The 17,378-nt window shown below is 39.0% G+C and overlaps 1 pseudogene; it reads left to right on the top strand.

The window, feature by feature from the left end:
• The first annotated feature begins 12,678 nt into the window (after positions 1-12,678).
• On the top strand, positions 12,679-14,154 carry LOC104859200 (annotated as a pseudogene).
• The last annotated feature ends 3,224 nt before the right edge of the window (positions 14,155-17,378 follow it).

Here is a 17,378-nt window from a genome sequence, read left to right as displayed (position 1 = left end):
GGCCCCGCAGATCGGTAATGAAGGATGTTGCGCCTGGAGGGGAAAAAAGGTGACCCGAGGAGGGACTTCGTTGGTGTCATTTCCTCTCTAAATACTTAGGAAACGAGATGTACGTCCCACCTGGGTTAATGACACACAGCCCTGGTCCTGCTCTTCCTATAAGAACGCACATCAAGGATGCGGTAAGGGCCTGTGTTTAGCCCTTGCTCTAGGACTTGCCTCCCCTTTTGAAGGTGAACACTGCGTGGTCCGCCTGAAGCTCCGTGCACTAATAGGCCCTTGAGCACTGCCGCCCACCAGCTTCAACTAGCTAGCCCTTCAGTGGCGTAGTGCACCACCAAGGCCCAGGGATGCCCTTTGTTAAAGCTCTGCTAGCTACATTGCTCTGGGTCCTTAGCCATATCACCTTCTTCCGATCTGTGTGTTCGTGTGTTTCCATTTTCAACTAACCCTGCAGGAAGAGGCTAGATGCCCTACTATCGTTATTTGCTCAGTTTCCAGCTTGAACTACTGTACCAGCGAATTTGTTACCTTCTTAGCAGGATATCCACGCTTTAAATGATTTCTGACACAGTGCTATGCAATGCAGAGCCTGAAGCATTTGAGCTTATAAAGCCAGGCCTTTTATTTGTTTACTGTGAAACTCAGGGCAAGCCACTACCCTGTGAGGCTCTCTTTTCTCAGCCCTGAAATGACAGATGTAAATGCAGCTTGCAGAGCTGTGGATTGAACTGCATAACTGTGGAAGATGCCAAGCATAGTGTCTAGCAGGTGAGCCGGTCTCCTACATCCCGTTATGAAATCAAGTTCAAGTTCACTCTGCTTCCCGGAAGACTTTCAAGCTAATGAACTTCTCTGGCTAATTTGATATTCAATGTGAAAGGTAATGAATGACATCATTGGTAACATTTTTAGAAGCTTAATTAAGGGAAATTTGAAATACAAAATGGAACAGCATATTAAATAAACCTCATAGGGAAAGGTTAAGCAGGCAAAAGAAATCCATGCATGGTAAAGACCATAAATTGTGGTAGTATCCTCTGCAACCCCCTTGACTTTTCATCTCTGTTTTCACCAGTTCAGCCAACAGTTAACAAAGTTATTACCATCCAGCCATTCATCTAGAATGAGCTCCATACATTTGCTGGCCTGCCAATGGACCACTCTTCTCAGGCGGGCTTGGCTCTTTTTAAAAGGAAACTTTACTATAAAACTAACAGGGAAGTATTAACATCGTAAAAATGAGGGCTAGTCTTATTTTAAGAAATCTGGAATCTGTGTCAGTTGTGCCTGGTTGTGTAGATGCCTACTGTTGGTGTTTCGCCTAACTTTAACCTCATCTCTTTTGGTTAGTCTACAGCCTGGCTTTGCTCTTAGGCCAGACTGGTAGTTGGAGCGGCTGTCCAGGCCCTAAACTTCATGAAGGTGCCAGGAACCCTGAAGATACAGTGGTCAAGTGGTGGAGACCAGGAAGTAGGGAAGAGGAAGGAGTGGTGGAATGCACACAGTGCTTGTTTCTGATACAGAGAGAAACAACAGAGCTGAGGAAGTCACCCCCTTTCCTCATTTTGGCCATTCTTCCTTCCATTGTTCCAAGAGAGGTAGAAAATAAAATAACCAAAACCCTGGAGATGTCTGATGCTCCAGTTGACAGCACATGTGTTGGATCTCCTAGCTCAACTTTCAGTCACCTTCACCCAGCTCAAGCCTCATTAAGGGTTCATAAATATGTGCTATGTATCATATGTGTAATTAAAGTCAGAGTTGAGATCACCTGAGAGAGCCCAGCTCCCTGTCACACCTAGAGGTTTAGGGGAAGCACCTGGGCTGAGGAATCAAAAGGTGTCCTTTCAGTTCCAAAAGCCTGATTTATGGCAGGTGGCTTCTGTGTGCCATGACCTGTGTGAGGTACTTTTGCTTTTCTGTCACTCCTGAAGCATTTTTCTGTCTCTGCCATATCTTTTGTTGGCACAGACTTACTCTAAGCACGACTTCTTGTGATCTTCAATAAATATAGCTGCTTGCCTTTTGCTACTGGGCGTATACTTGGAAGTTCTTTGATCATTGTACAAAAGAGCCTGGAGTATAACTACCCACTACAAGGTAACATGACTGATTAGTTCTCCCCTGGAATAAAGCAGAACTTCATCTATTGTATCAGAAAACAAGTACAGACTGTGCAATCATTGTGAGAATTAAATGAGTTAAGACCTCTAAAGAATATGGAAGACCCTGATCCGTGGTAAGTAATATTGGAATATTTGTTAAGTTTACTTTTTAAAATCTCTTATTTTGGTCATTTTCTGCCAGGAAAGACAAAGGATGTTTACTTCTTCCTGTTTAAACAGGAAGTTTCCACCAGAGTCACCCAGTCAGGCTTTGTCTCTATCGTCTGAATGATACCTCAGGATCTCAGCTCTTCCTTTATTTTATTTTATTTTTTTTCTGGGGCTGGACAGTGAAGCCAGAGTTTTGCACATGCTAAACAAGTGTTCTGTATAACTGAGCTCTACCCCTAGTCCTCAGTTCAGTTTTAAACAATGATGGAAGAAATACTGAGAGAACAGGAAATGCTAAATGAATCCTTCAGAGTCAACATTATCAACGGATACTTCCCTGTAGCCAGGGAAACCTGAAAACAAGAGAATTTAGATTATTTTTATGACCTTGAAAGACCTTAAAGCTGAGACAGAAAGATAATTACAATAATAAGAAGTAATCATGTTATGGTTACTGGAAGAAAATTTTATTTAATGGCTTTATTTTAAATTTATTACTACCATGCACTTCTTTTATTATTTTCTGTGCACTAGAGACCTCTCACTTAGTTATTTGAATGTCCAAATGAATAAACTGAATCATAATTAATGATTTTCTATTTGTATTAAAAAGTACATTACAGAGATTGCAGTTAAAACTAAAGAGAAAAATATTTTTAAATGAAATAGGTGACATCATACTTGGTTTATGCTGTTTAAGGATGAGAAATATCCACAAAGCGTTTTAGATTTTCTTGATGTTGTGAAAAAAATAAATATGCAAATGGAAAGGAATAGGAGTGAAAGAAAATAGCATACTTAATATCACCAATATGGTTGTTAAAGTTTCAAACCTCCATATTAAAATCGCTGATTAAATATAGCAATTACTTCAATACGTAGTCTTAGCATCTGAGATTCAGCTAAAGAAAAGTATTAGGTTGGTGAATTTTGCTTAGACAACTGAATTTTTATATACTCCAAAATTCTGTGGCACTCTCTTAAATAAAAATGTACATTATAAATATGGTTAGAATTCTGCTGAGAAAAAAAATTTCCCTTTAATATTTAAATTATATGAAAGAAATTTTAAAATAAAGCTCATATTTTAGTAGCCATTGTCACTTTAAAACCAGAATTAAATACTCCTATGTAGTAACTGAAATATCACAGAACTTTAAGATAATACTGTTATTGTTAAAATTTGTAAAGAATATCACCAAATTTCATACTAATCTCAGTGCCTTAACGCACACCCCCTCCCCCGCACTGCGGATCCAACCTAGGGGGCGCTGTACCGCCAAGCTACATTCCCCAGTGCTTCATATTTTTTATTTTGACAGTAAGCTTTACTAAATTGTTCAGGCTAGCCTCAAACTTGCCATCCCCCTGACCTGAGGTCACATAACAATAAGGCAGCAGAGCTGGGAACAAAGCCAAGATGTTATCTGCTTAATTCAGTGTCTTTCTCCAAACACACCAACTCCATCTTCACACAGGTTACTTTGCCTGTCAGGATAAATGTTTATATTTAATATTGTCTTTTCCTTTTTCTAGAAATATATATGAAATCCATCTTTCAGGCTTTCTTTACAAACTCAGTCTTGGGCATCTATAGTACATGACAGGAAGAAGGGGTAGATAGTTAAGATCCCCACTGTCGCCTCCTTATCATCTGATAAGTCAAAATGAGAAAATCAGTAGATCAGGTTAGCTTTATCCACTTTTTCTCAGCCTAATGTTAGGCTTATTCAATAGATTACTAGATTTGCCTTAAAGAAAATCTGAGCTATGAGACAGTAACCACTGACTCAAGGCCAGCAAATTCTAGGCTGAACTAGAAAAAGAAGCCTGCCCAATGGAAGTGAGAATGTATTTAAACCACTAAGGTTGGAGGGAAGAACAGACCATGAAAGGCACAGAGAGAAGGGTGAAGCCAGGCATGTAATCCCAGCTACTCAACAGACTGAACCAGGAGGCTCACAAGTTCAAGTCCAATCTGGCAACTCAGTGAGACCCTATCTCAAAATTAAAAGTTCTGGGGATGTTGCTCCATGGTACGGCACTTGCCTCACATGCAGGAGGCCATAGGTTCAACCTCAACCACTGCAAAGAAAAAAAAGAAGATTGAAAGAATGGCCAAGTCATGTAGAGAGCAATGCTCAGTACCTACTGTGGAAAAGGGACAATGGAAAGCACCTACAAATTAAAGGCAGCTCCCCACCCTGAAGGTGGAGGGAGGTCCAAATCCTGGCATGGAGGAAACCCATAGGCACAGGGCACCTCAGGTGTTGAGCTCTAACAACTCAACCCTAGAAAGAAAGTTGATAAATGGAGCTGTTGAACAGACAAAATTATTGCTAGAGCTGCCTTGAATTCGAAACATTATTGGTTCTGGGTATCTTTGACAGGTACATTTTTTATTGATATAGAAAACCTTGTTAAAAATTTTTTTAAAGTCTTATTTCTTTTCATATTTAAAAAGAATCTGGTAAATATGGTGGATGAGGACACACTGTTATTTGATGGAAATTGCCATGAATGTTTTGAATTGATTCAGGACATCAAGGCAGCCATAACAATGAAACTAAAGAGATAGCCTTGTGTCAGTCACTTTTTTTTTTTTTCTGGTACCAGGGATCAAGCTCAGGACCTTGCACTTTCAAGGTCAGTGTGGCCCCACTGAGCTAAATCCCCAGCCCAGGCACATCACTTTTTCAAAAAGTCATTTTCTGAACACAAATTTGGTGATAGGCAGTTGTATCTCAGAAGCTAGTACAAAAATGAGGAAATGAATAATAATTGAACGAGTGACTTAATACACTCAGCCTCTTATGAAATTGTGTATATTCCTTTGAATTTAATGTAACAAAGTATAAGTTTGGTTCACCTTACTTCACCCAAGATTATTATCGCAAGAGCTATCTTCATTGAACCATAGGCATCTTCATAAAAGTAAAAGATAAGATCTACAAGTGAAAGGTAATATATTATAAACATGTTCTTCTGTCATGCCAAGAATTTTATAGCTGAATTTGACAAAAACAATCCAAGAAATATAATAGGAAAAAATAATATGTAAGATATAATAAACATTGAACACTTAAATTTCTAAAAATTTATTTCAGTAAGAGATGCACTGCCATTAATCCCTCTCAAAATACTCCCTTTCACTTCAGACTTTTTTTTTAACCTTTTCTTTTGGTACTTGGGATCAAATTCTGACCCTTGAGCCTGTGAGGCAGGCAGCGAACCACTGAGCCAAATCCCTGTCCACACTTCAAACTCTTAATGAAGCAGCTCTGGAAATCGTTTTTCATAAGCATCTTCAGTTACACTGTTGTGGATACCTTGATGTCCTGAATCAATTCAAAATATTTATGGCAATTTCTGTCAAATAAAATTACAGTGTGTCCTCATCCACCTTATTTACCAGATCTGGTATCATGCAACTTCTGACTCTTTCCCAAAGTCAAAATGACCATGAAAGATAAATGTTTCTTTAATATATGACTATTAAAGAGAGAAATAAGATAGGATCTCAATGTTTCCACATCTGAAAAGAGAATTCTAGAATGGTGAGGTCCTGATAAGCTAAAATCCCCAAGTTTGTAGTCAAAGAAAGGGCCATGTTGCTGTTATAAAAGATATATAAGAAATAAACACTTTAAGAATATCAGAACTAGGGCCAGGGATTTAGCTCAGTGGTGCCACTGCCTGCCTCACAAGTGCAAGGTCCCCAGTTTGATCCCCATTTTAAAAAAAAAATAGAGTATCAGAGCTATCCAAAAGGAAAAACCAAATTCTTTCAGAACCTGAAAAGTTGAAACACCAGTTTACCATGACAAATAAGGCTGACCCAGAAATTCAAGCACTTGGCAACACTAGATAAATTATTAAAATAACCCAACATAGTAGGTCGAAGAAAAATATATTGCATCTTTTTTTAAGGTAGATAAGTATCCATATACCACAATTAATCTACCTATGTTATTATTCATTCATAGACATTTTCAACTTGAGTTAATAATGAATAAAACTAGCATAAAAATGTACACAAAATGCATACATTTTTGCTGGTTTTATGGCCAGTAGTTAAAATTCTAGGTTTTATGATATATATGCTTAAATTTAAGAAAGAATGGCAAACAGCTTCCCAAAGTTGTAATACCAAAGTTATACTATATGTTTTTCTTCAACCTAGTACATTAGATTATTTTAATAATTTGTCTAGTGTTGCCAAATGCTTGAATTTCTGGGTCATCCCTATTTGTCATGTTAAGTTGATGTTATTCTGGTTTTAACTTTTCAGGTTTTGAAAGAACTTGATTCTTTCTTTTAGATAGCTCTGATATTCTTTAAGCGATCCCACTCAATCATGAAAAAGGCATGGTTTGAGAAGAACTAGCCTTAACACTTGAAAGAGAAAATTAAAAGATAAAGGTAATAGAAAAAAGCATTAAAAAATATCATCATGAGCCGGGCGTGGTGGGGCACGCCTGTAATCCCAGCACTCAGGAAGCTGAGGCATGAGGATCGCTGTGAGTTTGAGACCAGCCTGGGCTACATAGTGAGTTCCAGGTCAGTCTCACTACACAGACCCTGTCTCAAAAAACCAAAAAGACAAAAAAAAAAAAAAATCATCGTGTTGCAATTGTGTGATTATTTTTAAAAAACATTAACTGAAAAACACATTAAAATTAATGGGACATAATACTGAATGGGGAAAAACTGAAAGCATTTTCTCTAAAGTTAGGAAGATGGCAAAGGTGTCCCCTGCCACCATTCCTATTCAATATAACATGTAAAGTTTTAGTTAGAATAATTAGGAAAGAAAAAAATGGGAAAAAATAGAAAAAGAAGTTAAATTATCCTTGTTACAAATGTTATGATCCAGACTTAGATGGCCCTAAGGACTGTACCAAAAAACTTTTAGAGCTAATAAATTTAGCAAAGTAGCAAGATACAAAATCAACATTAAACCAATAGCTTTCCTATATACCAATAATGAACTAGTTGAGAAAAAAAAAATCAGGAAAACATTTCCATTCAAAATAGCTTCAAGAAAGAAAAATATCTAAGAAGCAACCTAACCCAGAGAGTGAAAGACCTCTACAATAAAAAGTACAAAGCACTAAAGAAATAAATTGAAGAAGTCACTAGAAGATGGAAAGACTTCTCATGTTCATAGATTGGCAGAATTAATATTGTTTAAATGGCTTTATTACCAAAAGCAGTCTACATATCCAGTACAATCTCCATCAAAATTCCAAGGGCATCTTTCACAGAACTAGAAAATCCCACAATTCACATAGGAATGCAAAAGAGCCAGAATTATCAAAGCACTCCTGAGCAAAAAGAGCTAGGATTGAGGCAGCAATCTCAAACTATACTACAAAGTCATACTGTTAGTATGATACTGTTACTAAGATAACTTGGTACTTGCCTAAAGGTAGACACATTAAACCAATAGAAGACACCAAGAAACCTATACAACTATAGTCACCTGATTATTGACAAAGGAGCCAAAAACACACATTGAGAATAGACAGTCTCTCTAACAAATGGTTATGGAAAAACTGGATATCCATATGTCAGAGATTGAAACTAGATTCTTATGTTACCCATACAAAAGTCAATTCAAAATTGATCAAAGGCTGGGGTATAAGATCTGAAACTTTGAAACTGCTAGAAGAAAACAGAGCAAACAGTTGAAGTCTAGGTAAAGCAGACTTCTTTAATAAAATTCCAATAGCACAGGAAATAATAGCAAGAATCAACAAAAAAAATACATGAATTAAAAAGTTCCTGCACAGGAAAGAATTAACAACTGGGATCTCATCTTATTAAAAAGCTTCTGCACTGCAAAGGAAACCATCAACAGAACTAAGAGACAACCTACAATGCGGGAAAAAAATTTACCAGCTGCTCCTCAGACAAAGGACTATTATCTAGAATATATAAAGAACTCAAAACAATCAGCCCTCCCCCCAAATATAAAGACCTGCTGAAATGAACAGACATTCTCAGACAAAGAAGTAAAAACAGCAAGTAAATATATGAAAAAATGTTCCACATCACTGGTCATTCGAGAGATGCAGATGAAAACAACACTGAGATTCCACCTCAACCCACAAAGAATGGCTGCTATTAAGAAATCAAACAATAACAAATGTTGGCAGGGTTGTAGGGAGAAAGGAACCCTTCTCCACTGTTGGTGGGAGTGCAGACTGGTGCAACCACTATGGAAATAAATATGGAGATATATCAAAGAGCTGGGACTAGAGGTTCCATTTGACCCAGCCATCCCTCTGCTGGGTATCTTTCCAAAAGAATTAAAAGAATCATATCACAGAGATATATGCACACCTGTTTATAGCAGCACAGTTTGTAAGAGCTAAAACTTGGAAACAGCCCATTTGCCCATCAGTTGGAAACTGGATAAAGAAGATGTCGTTTTTCTATAAAATGGAATACTACTCAGCCATAAAGAATGAGAAATTAGATTCATTCATAGGAAAATGGATACATATTGAGGATATACTCCTAAGTGAAACAAATAAGTCACAAGTGTAAATACCAAATAGTTTCTCTGGTGTGAATAAACTATAATAGTCCATAAGATCCTAATGATATAATGGACAATGTGAAATAGGAAGGAAAGGGGCTAAAGGTGTAGGGAAAGTGGGAAGGGTAGGGGAAAGCTAATAAGGGAAAAGAAAAAAATATGAGAAAATGAAGAAATGGAAATGAAGTGTTTGTAAAGGGGGAGGTCAGGAGGGGGTAAAGGGAGGGCAGGGACAAGGGGAAAAAATGAGAACCAAGACCTGTCATGTAAAGGTACAAGATCCCAATGATGAATGTAACTGTACTGTATACCTAAAATATATCAATAAACTCAATGAGAAAAAATAAAAAATTTAAAAATTAAAAAGTTTCTGCACAGCAAAGGAAATGAGTGAAGACAGAGCCTATAAAATGGGAAAAACCTTTGCCACCTACTCCCCCAATAGAGGATTAATGTTTAGAATATATAAAGAATTCAAAAATTTAACACCAAGAAAATTAAATAGCCTGTGAATGGGCAAATGACTAAACTGACACTTCTCAAAAGAAGAAGTACAAATGGTCAATATGTATATTAGGGAAGTGCAAATCAAAACTACACTGAATTCCATCTCACTCCAGTTAGAATGGTTATTATCAAGAATACAGAAATGAACGCTGGTGAAGATGTGCTGTCAGGGGTTACACACTGCTCATGGGAAATTAGTACAAACACTATGGAAATGAGTATGCAGATTTTTAAAGAAAACTACAAATAGAATTGCCATATGACCCAGCTATACCATTCATACAGCCAAAAAAAAAAGTCAGATCAGCATATTATATACACATGTGTTTTGCTGAAACAATTTATAATAGCCAAGATATGGAACCAACCTAGGTGCCCACTGATGGAAAAATGAGTAATGAAAATGTAATGTGTCGTGTAGGTGTGTGTTCATTTATAAAGAAGAACAAAATTCTGTCATTTGCAGGAAAATGGATGAAATCCAAGTTAAGCGGAATAAGCCAGACTCAGACAAGTATTGGATATAAGTCTCTCATACTTTTCCCAATATGTGGAGTTAAAGAAAAAAGGAGACTGCTAAACAAAAGGAAGGCAATAAGAGTAGAGAGAGTAGATGTAATGAGAAAAATGGGGAGAGTTTTATACTGTATGAAAATGCCATGTTGAAACTCAGTATGTTGTAAAATTAATAGACACTAATAACATATTTTAAAATCACAAATTATGAAAAGATCAATCTAAACATTTACCAATGAGCATCACGTTCTTTGAAATTAAACCTGGAATTGAAGCTAGTCGTATGAGCTCTTATAATGCCTATGGAGAAGTAGGCATTGTATTTAAGTGCCTGCCCAATCATCTCAGTTGTTAGCAATACTTAGAATGTCCTTCCAACTGCCAAAAGACTTCTCTTAATGTCCTAATCTTCTTATTCTCTGATTCCTCAAGTATTTCCTTAGTGGAGTCTCAAGTTGTCAGAAAAAAATGTCTTCTAACCTGGCTCCTACCCTTTGCCCTTGTTTCTCTATAGTAGAGCAAATACTATGGTACCATAACTTTGGAAGTCGGCAAGTGCCACAGCATTTATTGGAGATAGAATAAAATATGGAAAGAAAGATTCAGGCAGAGGAAACAACACACAGTGTAGAACCACTAGGCTAAAGACAGTTTGGATTTTTTTTCTTTTTTTAGACAGGGTCTCACTATGTAGTTGAGACTGACCTGGAACTCACTATGTAGCCCAGGCTGGTCTCAAACTCACAGTGATCCTCCTGCTTCCGCCTCCTGAGTGCTGGGATTACAGACATGCACCACCATGCCTGGTTGTTCGTTGGGATTTTTGCTTCTTGGTTGTGTTTGGTAGTAGTATATCTACAAGTATATGACAGATTAAGTATATGATGACATTCAAAGCATAGAGAAAAATTAAAAGGATATTATAATAAAATGCTTAATATGTAAATACCTGCTGTAACACTGTTATTTAAAAAAAACTATCACAGACAAGTAGCCAATGATAGATATAGCAAATTATGTTACAAAATTGATAAAATTTGATAGTTTACCCCATATATGTTAACCTGCAAGATCAGACAATAAATAGCACACATAATACAGTGAGACTTCCAGGAAGATGGTGCAGTGACGAACAACAGACAACCTCTCCAAAATTTGGTGTCCAGATTCTGGAATGTAGCAACATAAGGAATGGGCAAAGGAGAGAAGTGGGTCCCCAGGACCCAGAAAGGATCTGAAGTGAGAACTGAAGCCCATGGGGAGAGCAAAGAAATGCAGAATGAGGTGGCAAGTGGGGCTTTCTCCCTGAGCTCTGACTCAGTGCATAGGAAGGGCAGATCAAACTTACACACACATGGTGACTACTGGTGACTCCAGAGGCCACCACTGAGAAATACACCAGTGGAACAGAGCATTGGACACAGTAGACTACAGTGGCTAGTAGGTTATTCAGGTTCAGACATCTCTGAGGAGAGGACAATTGCCCAGTTGTCATCTTGCAGAAAATCCAACTGAGCTCAGAACTCATAGCAGCTGCTAGTTGGCTCTATAGCAGCTCCCAGTGTCAAGGTGAGGCAGAACTGAGTTCAAGTCAGTTGGGAAGTCAAGGAGCCAAATTCAAGCCAGTAGGCAGCCTAGTTCAAACCAGCAGGAGACACACAGAGTGTTGCAGGCTAAACATATTGGGCTCCAGCCTCACACCCAAAACCCAGCCTGAACTTCACTGGAATGGAAGGTGCAGTTTTTCTGGCATTATCCATAAACCCCATCACAAATCTACATCTGGATTGCTGGGATTAATCAACATGGTTCTGGGCTCTGTCTCCCCATGCTGTCTACTAGTGACAGCAGATATATGCCCGGAAATGAACAATTTTTCTTTTTTTTATTTGTTTTGTTGTTGTTTTTGTATTTTTGTTTTTCTTAATTGTTATTTCTATAAAAGTGTGAATATTCTTTCCAATTTTTGTTGTTGTTTTGTTCTGTTCTGTTCTTGTTTTTATTTCTTCCTTTTCTCTTTCTCTTCTGTCTTCTTCACTAGTTTCCCACAGTCTGAGCAATCTTGCTTTGTCTTCCACAATTGTTTCTAGTCTCTCTCTTCTTATATTTCTTTATTCCCCCCAGCCCTTTTAAAATTTTTTCCCTTAAGGGTAAAATCAATATATTGAGGGCATATTTACTGTATATAAATTTCTGGTTTGCTTTAGATTTTCTTATATAACCGTAAGTACAGTTCACAAATATAAAGGTGGAAAATTAATAGTCACCACAGTTCATCATTTTCTAGGCTGTGCTGGATGCTATTGTTATTACTGATTGTACTACATTAGCCAATTAGACATAATTGTTCTAATCAGTTCTTTCTGGTATGTCAAGACTGAACTTACCTGAGGGTCATAAATAATACTATAGGTCAGTGCCAAAGCACCAGAGTCTAGGACAATTAGGCAGCAACTTCTCATTCCCAATAAATTAAGAGATAACATCTTGCAAGCAACAGACTCAAAACCCAAAAGCCAGGTACACCTAGAAGACATCTCTGAGAAGGATTTATTTCCTAAGGGATCTTAGGAACCCATAAAGCTACCTGCCATAAGCAATTTACAAGCATCAATTCAGGTATTAAACTAAAAACTAAAAATGAGAAGACGTGGAAGATGAAACTCGAGACTTAAAACTCAACAAAGGCAATCACAGGCACAGTGGTGGAAAATTTGAAAGCCACCCACCAGAACTCTCTGAAGTAACAGTAGAAGTAATGGAATTAATATGAGAAAATTAAAAAGTGGAAACAGAGTCTTTGTAAATAGGGAGGGGTAGAAGGGTTGAAGAGAGGGCAGTGGAATGGGGAAAAAATAAGAATCAAGATAGATTATGTGCACTTCAGGGCAGAGCAGGTGGAAGCAGGGGTGAGAAGTGGCTGCAGCACCAGACTGAGGCAGCAAGGGCCACCAGCACTAAGGCCAGGATCCAGCTCTTCAGCAGCAAGCCAATGATGCAGAGGAGAGAGCCAAATGCCTGCAGCAAGAGGTGGAGGGAGAGAGGCAGGCTCGGGAACAGGCTGAGGCAGAGCTGGCCTCCATGAACCACAGGACCCAGCTGTTTGAAGAGGAGCTGGACCATGCACAGGAGCGCCTGGCCAGTGCCCTGCAAAAGGAAGCTGAGAAAGCTGCCAATGAGAGCAAGAGGGGTATGAAGTTTATTGAAAACCAGGCCCTAAAAGATGAAGAAAAGATGGAACTCCAGGAATCCAACTCAAAGAAGCAAAACATATCGCAGAAGAGGCAGACAGGAAGTATGAAGAGGTGGCTCCAGTTGAGGATTATTGAAGGAGAGTTGGAACGCACTGTAAGACTTAAGTCTCACTTTTACTCCTGGAGCGTGAACAGCCAAGAGGCTTCCACGATGCTGGGCTCAGAAGCTCAGTGAGGCTCCAGGAGCTTGTCACAGCGAGAGTCACCCAGGAAGGAACACACCAGGCAAGTTGGCAAATAGACCTTTATTAGTCTGGCCAGACGGCACTCCCCAAGCCAAGTAGCTTAGAGAGGCGGCCAGCTCAGAAACAGAGGCTATTTTATATAGGGCTGAAAGGGGGGTTTACACTTAAAACTTACAGGAAGAGGACAAAGGCAAAGAGTCAGTTGATCTGAGTTAGTGGTCGTCACATACTAATGATCAGCAGAATGAACACATTGTTCCATTTATAACCTAGATTATCATAAAGTTTAGAACATTCAGACTACAGGCATGCAAGGAGTGGCGTGACCTGTGTTGGGTCTCTGTGTTCACTACAATTTCCACCTAGTTTCCTAGCTACTTCAAAACAGCCACCTAACAATTCACAATTAATCATTAGTTATCCTATAAGGGAGCGGGGGAGCGACAGTCTCTAGGTCATTCGCTGGTCAAGATGGAGTCGCTCTGCTTCAGCCAGGCTCCCACAGCACAGAGGAACGAGCTGAGTTAGCAGAGTCCTGTTGCTGGGAGATGGAAGAGCAGATCAGACTGAAGGACCAGAACCTGAAGTGTCTAGGTGCTGCCGAAGAAAAGAACTCCCAAAAAGAAGACAAATGTGAGGAAAAGATAACGATTCTTACTGATAAACTCAAGGAGGCGGAGACACATGCTGAGGTTACTGAGAGACCGGTAGCCAAACCAGAAAAGACAATGGATGACTTGGAAGATAAACTGAAATGCACCATAGAGGAGCATCTCTATACACAAACAATGCTGGAGTAAACTCTGCAGGACCTGAATGAGAGGAAGCGCTTCCCAGTCCTGCCCTGCTGCTCCTCTTCCCTCTGACCCCAACACTGCCCCAGGCCCACCTGGCTGAGGCTGACCTTGAAACTGAAGGCTGATCTTTAACTGGAAGGCTGCTTTCTCCTTTCTACATCCTCTCTCCCCACCCTACCTTACCCCGAGCCACTTGTCTTTTTCATCAAACTGTCTCTGCCTCTTCTCAGAGATTCTGGCTGAGCTAGAGGCCGAGCACCTTTGGGAACAACATTTAAGGAAATGTGAGCACAGTGCAAAGTGTCCTTAAAAGCATTTGTCATGTACACATTTGTAATAGCATTTTTGTTTTAGCAACCAATTGTGAAACATTCCAAATAATTCCACAGCTCCACAGCAGCAATCTAATTCCTTTCTCATTCTGGAAGGTAACTAACTGTTCAGCTGAATGCATAGTACCTTCACCACAGAGCAGGAAAAGAAGTATGGGCATCTGCCTCACCAGGAGCCAAACAGAGCCCAGGGAAAGACTCAACTGTAGGAAACCTCACTGCTCTGCACGAAGCACGAGCCAAACCAGGAAGATGATCCCAGGAGGAGTTAGCCAAAAACAAAATCCTTGCTGCTCAGGTTTTGAGCTTTAAGGTATCTTTCAACAACTTTATTTTTATCTGTTACTTTTTCATCAGAAGTGAGCAAATTAAGATTGTGAGACCTCTGAGACTGTTTTTTTGTTGTTTTTGTTTTTTTGTTTTTTGTTTTTTGTTTTTTTCCTTTTGTGATGCTGGAGATTGAACCCAGGGAGGGCATCATGCTCGTTAGGCAAGAACTCTTCCACTGAGCCCATCCCGATTGTGAGACCAGATTTTTGTCCCAATTCTACCCCCTTCCCAGCTGTTCACTAAATGGATCATGAGTCCCTCCCTCAATGTTGAGTTGACTAATTGCTTTCCTGCCTCCTTAAAAGAAAATAAAAATGATGTTTTTACCACTTAATTAGCCATATGACATTCATCTCACCCTTTGCTGGGTCTGAAGCTGCTGCCTCTGAAAGTGCCATCTCATTGTGCTTTGTATCAGTCAGTGCTAGAGAAATCTTGAATAGATTATATACAAAACTTAAAATTTAATATTATTTTGAAATTTTGCTTCTTTAGGGTAGGAGTGCACAGCCATTCCATCCATCTGTGAGAGCTCACTAGAGTCTGTGGGCTGTCAGTGTGCTGATCTTTTGAAGTTTTTTCCAACCCAGTCCCCACTTTAAGGTGACGTTTCTGTGTGGTCTGTTGTGTGTACATCCTGCAGCTTATTGGCTTAAAATGTATGCTCCTTTGTTTTGATCTCTCTTTGGGGCCAGTAATGCAACTGTTTTGATACTGAATATTATTGCCAAATGTCTTTTTGAAATAAAGAAACAGTTCCTCTAAAAAAAAAATTCTCCAATGATGAATGTCATTATATTGTACACCTAAAATGCACCAAAAAAAAAAAAGAAGTAAAAGAGCTGGGCATGGTGGCACACATCTGTAATCCCTGCACTCGGGAGGCTGAGGCAGGAGGATGGCTGTGAGTTCAAGACCAGCCTGGGCTGCATAGTGAGTTCCAGGTCAGTCTCAACTACATAGTGAGACCCGGTCTCAAAAAAGAAGAGGAGAAAGTGGAAGTGGAAGCAGAAGCAGAAGACAAAGAAGACGAAGAAGAAGAAGAAGAAGAAAAGAAGGACAAGGAGAAACAAAGCACATGAATGAGGCTCAAAAAAAATCAAATCAGAAGTAATTTCTCAGATAACTACAGACATAGCACAAAGGACATGGTTAGTGACTCGAGTAGATTTATTTATTTATTTTTTTAATTGAGTTTATTGGTACACTTAGGGATACAGTACAGTTACATTCATTGTTGGGATCATGTACCTTTACATGGCAAGTCTTGATTCTCATTTTTTTCCCCTTACCTCTGCCCTCCCTTCACCCCCTCCTCCCCTCCCCATCTACAAACACTTTATTTTCATCTTTTCATTCTCTCACATTTTTTTCTTTTCCCTTTTTGTTCTTCCCCTACGTATCACACCTTCCCTACACCTTTAGCTCCTTTCCTCCCATTTCTAAATGTCAGTAATCTTATTAGAATCTTATGCATTGTTGCAGAATATTCACACCAGGGAAACTATTTGGTATTTACACATGTGGGACTTATTTATTTCACTTAGGAGTATATCTTCAATATGTATCCATTTTCCTATGAATGAATCTATTCTCTCGCTCTTTATGGCTGAGTAATATTCCATTTTATAGAAAAACCACAACTTCTTTATCCAGTTTCCAACGGATGGGCAAATAGGTTGTTTCCAAGATTTAGCTATTACAAACTGTGCCGCTATAAACATGGGTGCACATACTTCTCTGTGATATGATTCTTTTAGTTCTCTTGGAAAGATACCCAACAGAGGGATGGCTGGGTCAAATGGAACCTCCAGTCCAAGCTCTTTGAGGTATCTCCATATTGATTTCCATAGTGGTTGCACTAGTCTGCACTCCCACCAACAATGGAGGAGGGTTCCTTTCTCCCCACAACCCCGCCAACATTTGTTATTGTGTGATTTCTTGATAGCAGCCATTCTTTGTGGGGTGAGGTGGAATCTCAGTGTTGTTTTCATCTGCATCTCTCGAATGACCAGTGATGTGGAACATTTTTTCATATATTTTCTTGCTGCTTTCACTTCTTTGTATGAGAAATGTCTGTTCATTTCGGATGCCCATTTTTGGATCGGGTCTTTATATTTGGGGGGACTGATTGTTTTGAGTTCTTTATATATCCTTGATAATAGTCCTTTGTCTGAGGTACAGCTGGTAAAAATTTTTTCCCACATTGTAGATTGTCTCTTAGTTCTGCTAATGGTTTCTTTTGAAGTACAGAAGCTTTTTAGTAAGATGAGATCCCAGTTGTTGATTCTTTCTGCTAGTTCCCGTGCTACTGAGGATTTGTTCATAAAGTCTTTTCCTATACCAATGTCTTCCAGAGTTCTGCCTAACTTACTTTCCAGCAAGTTTAATGTTTCTGTTTTAATATTTAGATCTTTAATCCATTTGGATTTTAATTTAGTGCATGGCGAAAGATAAGGGTCTAATTTTAATCTGTGACAGGTTGATATCCAGTTTTTCCAACACCATTTATTAAAGAGGCTATCTTTCCTCCACTGAGGATGGTGAGCTCCTTTGTCGAAGATGAGGTAGCTGAGTACATCTGCATTTGTTTTTGTGTCTTCCAGTCTGTTCCATTGATCCTCAGGCCTA

Source organism: Fukomys damarensis, unplaced genomic scaffold (genome assembly GCF_012274545.1).
Source record: "Fukomys damarensis isolate Sample0158 unplaced genomic scaffold, DMR_v1.0_HiC HiC_scaffold_30, whole genome shotgun sequence".
Classification (NCBI taxonomy): Eukaryota; Metazoa; Chordata; class Mammalia; order Rodentia; family Bathyergidae; genus Fukomys; species Fukomys damarensis.
This window is presented reverse-complemented; position numbering and strand designations above follow the sequence as displayed.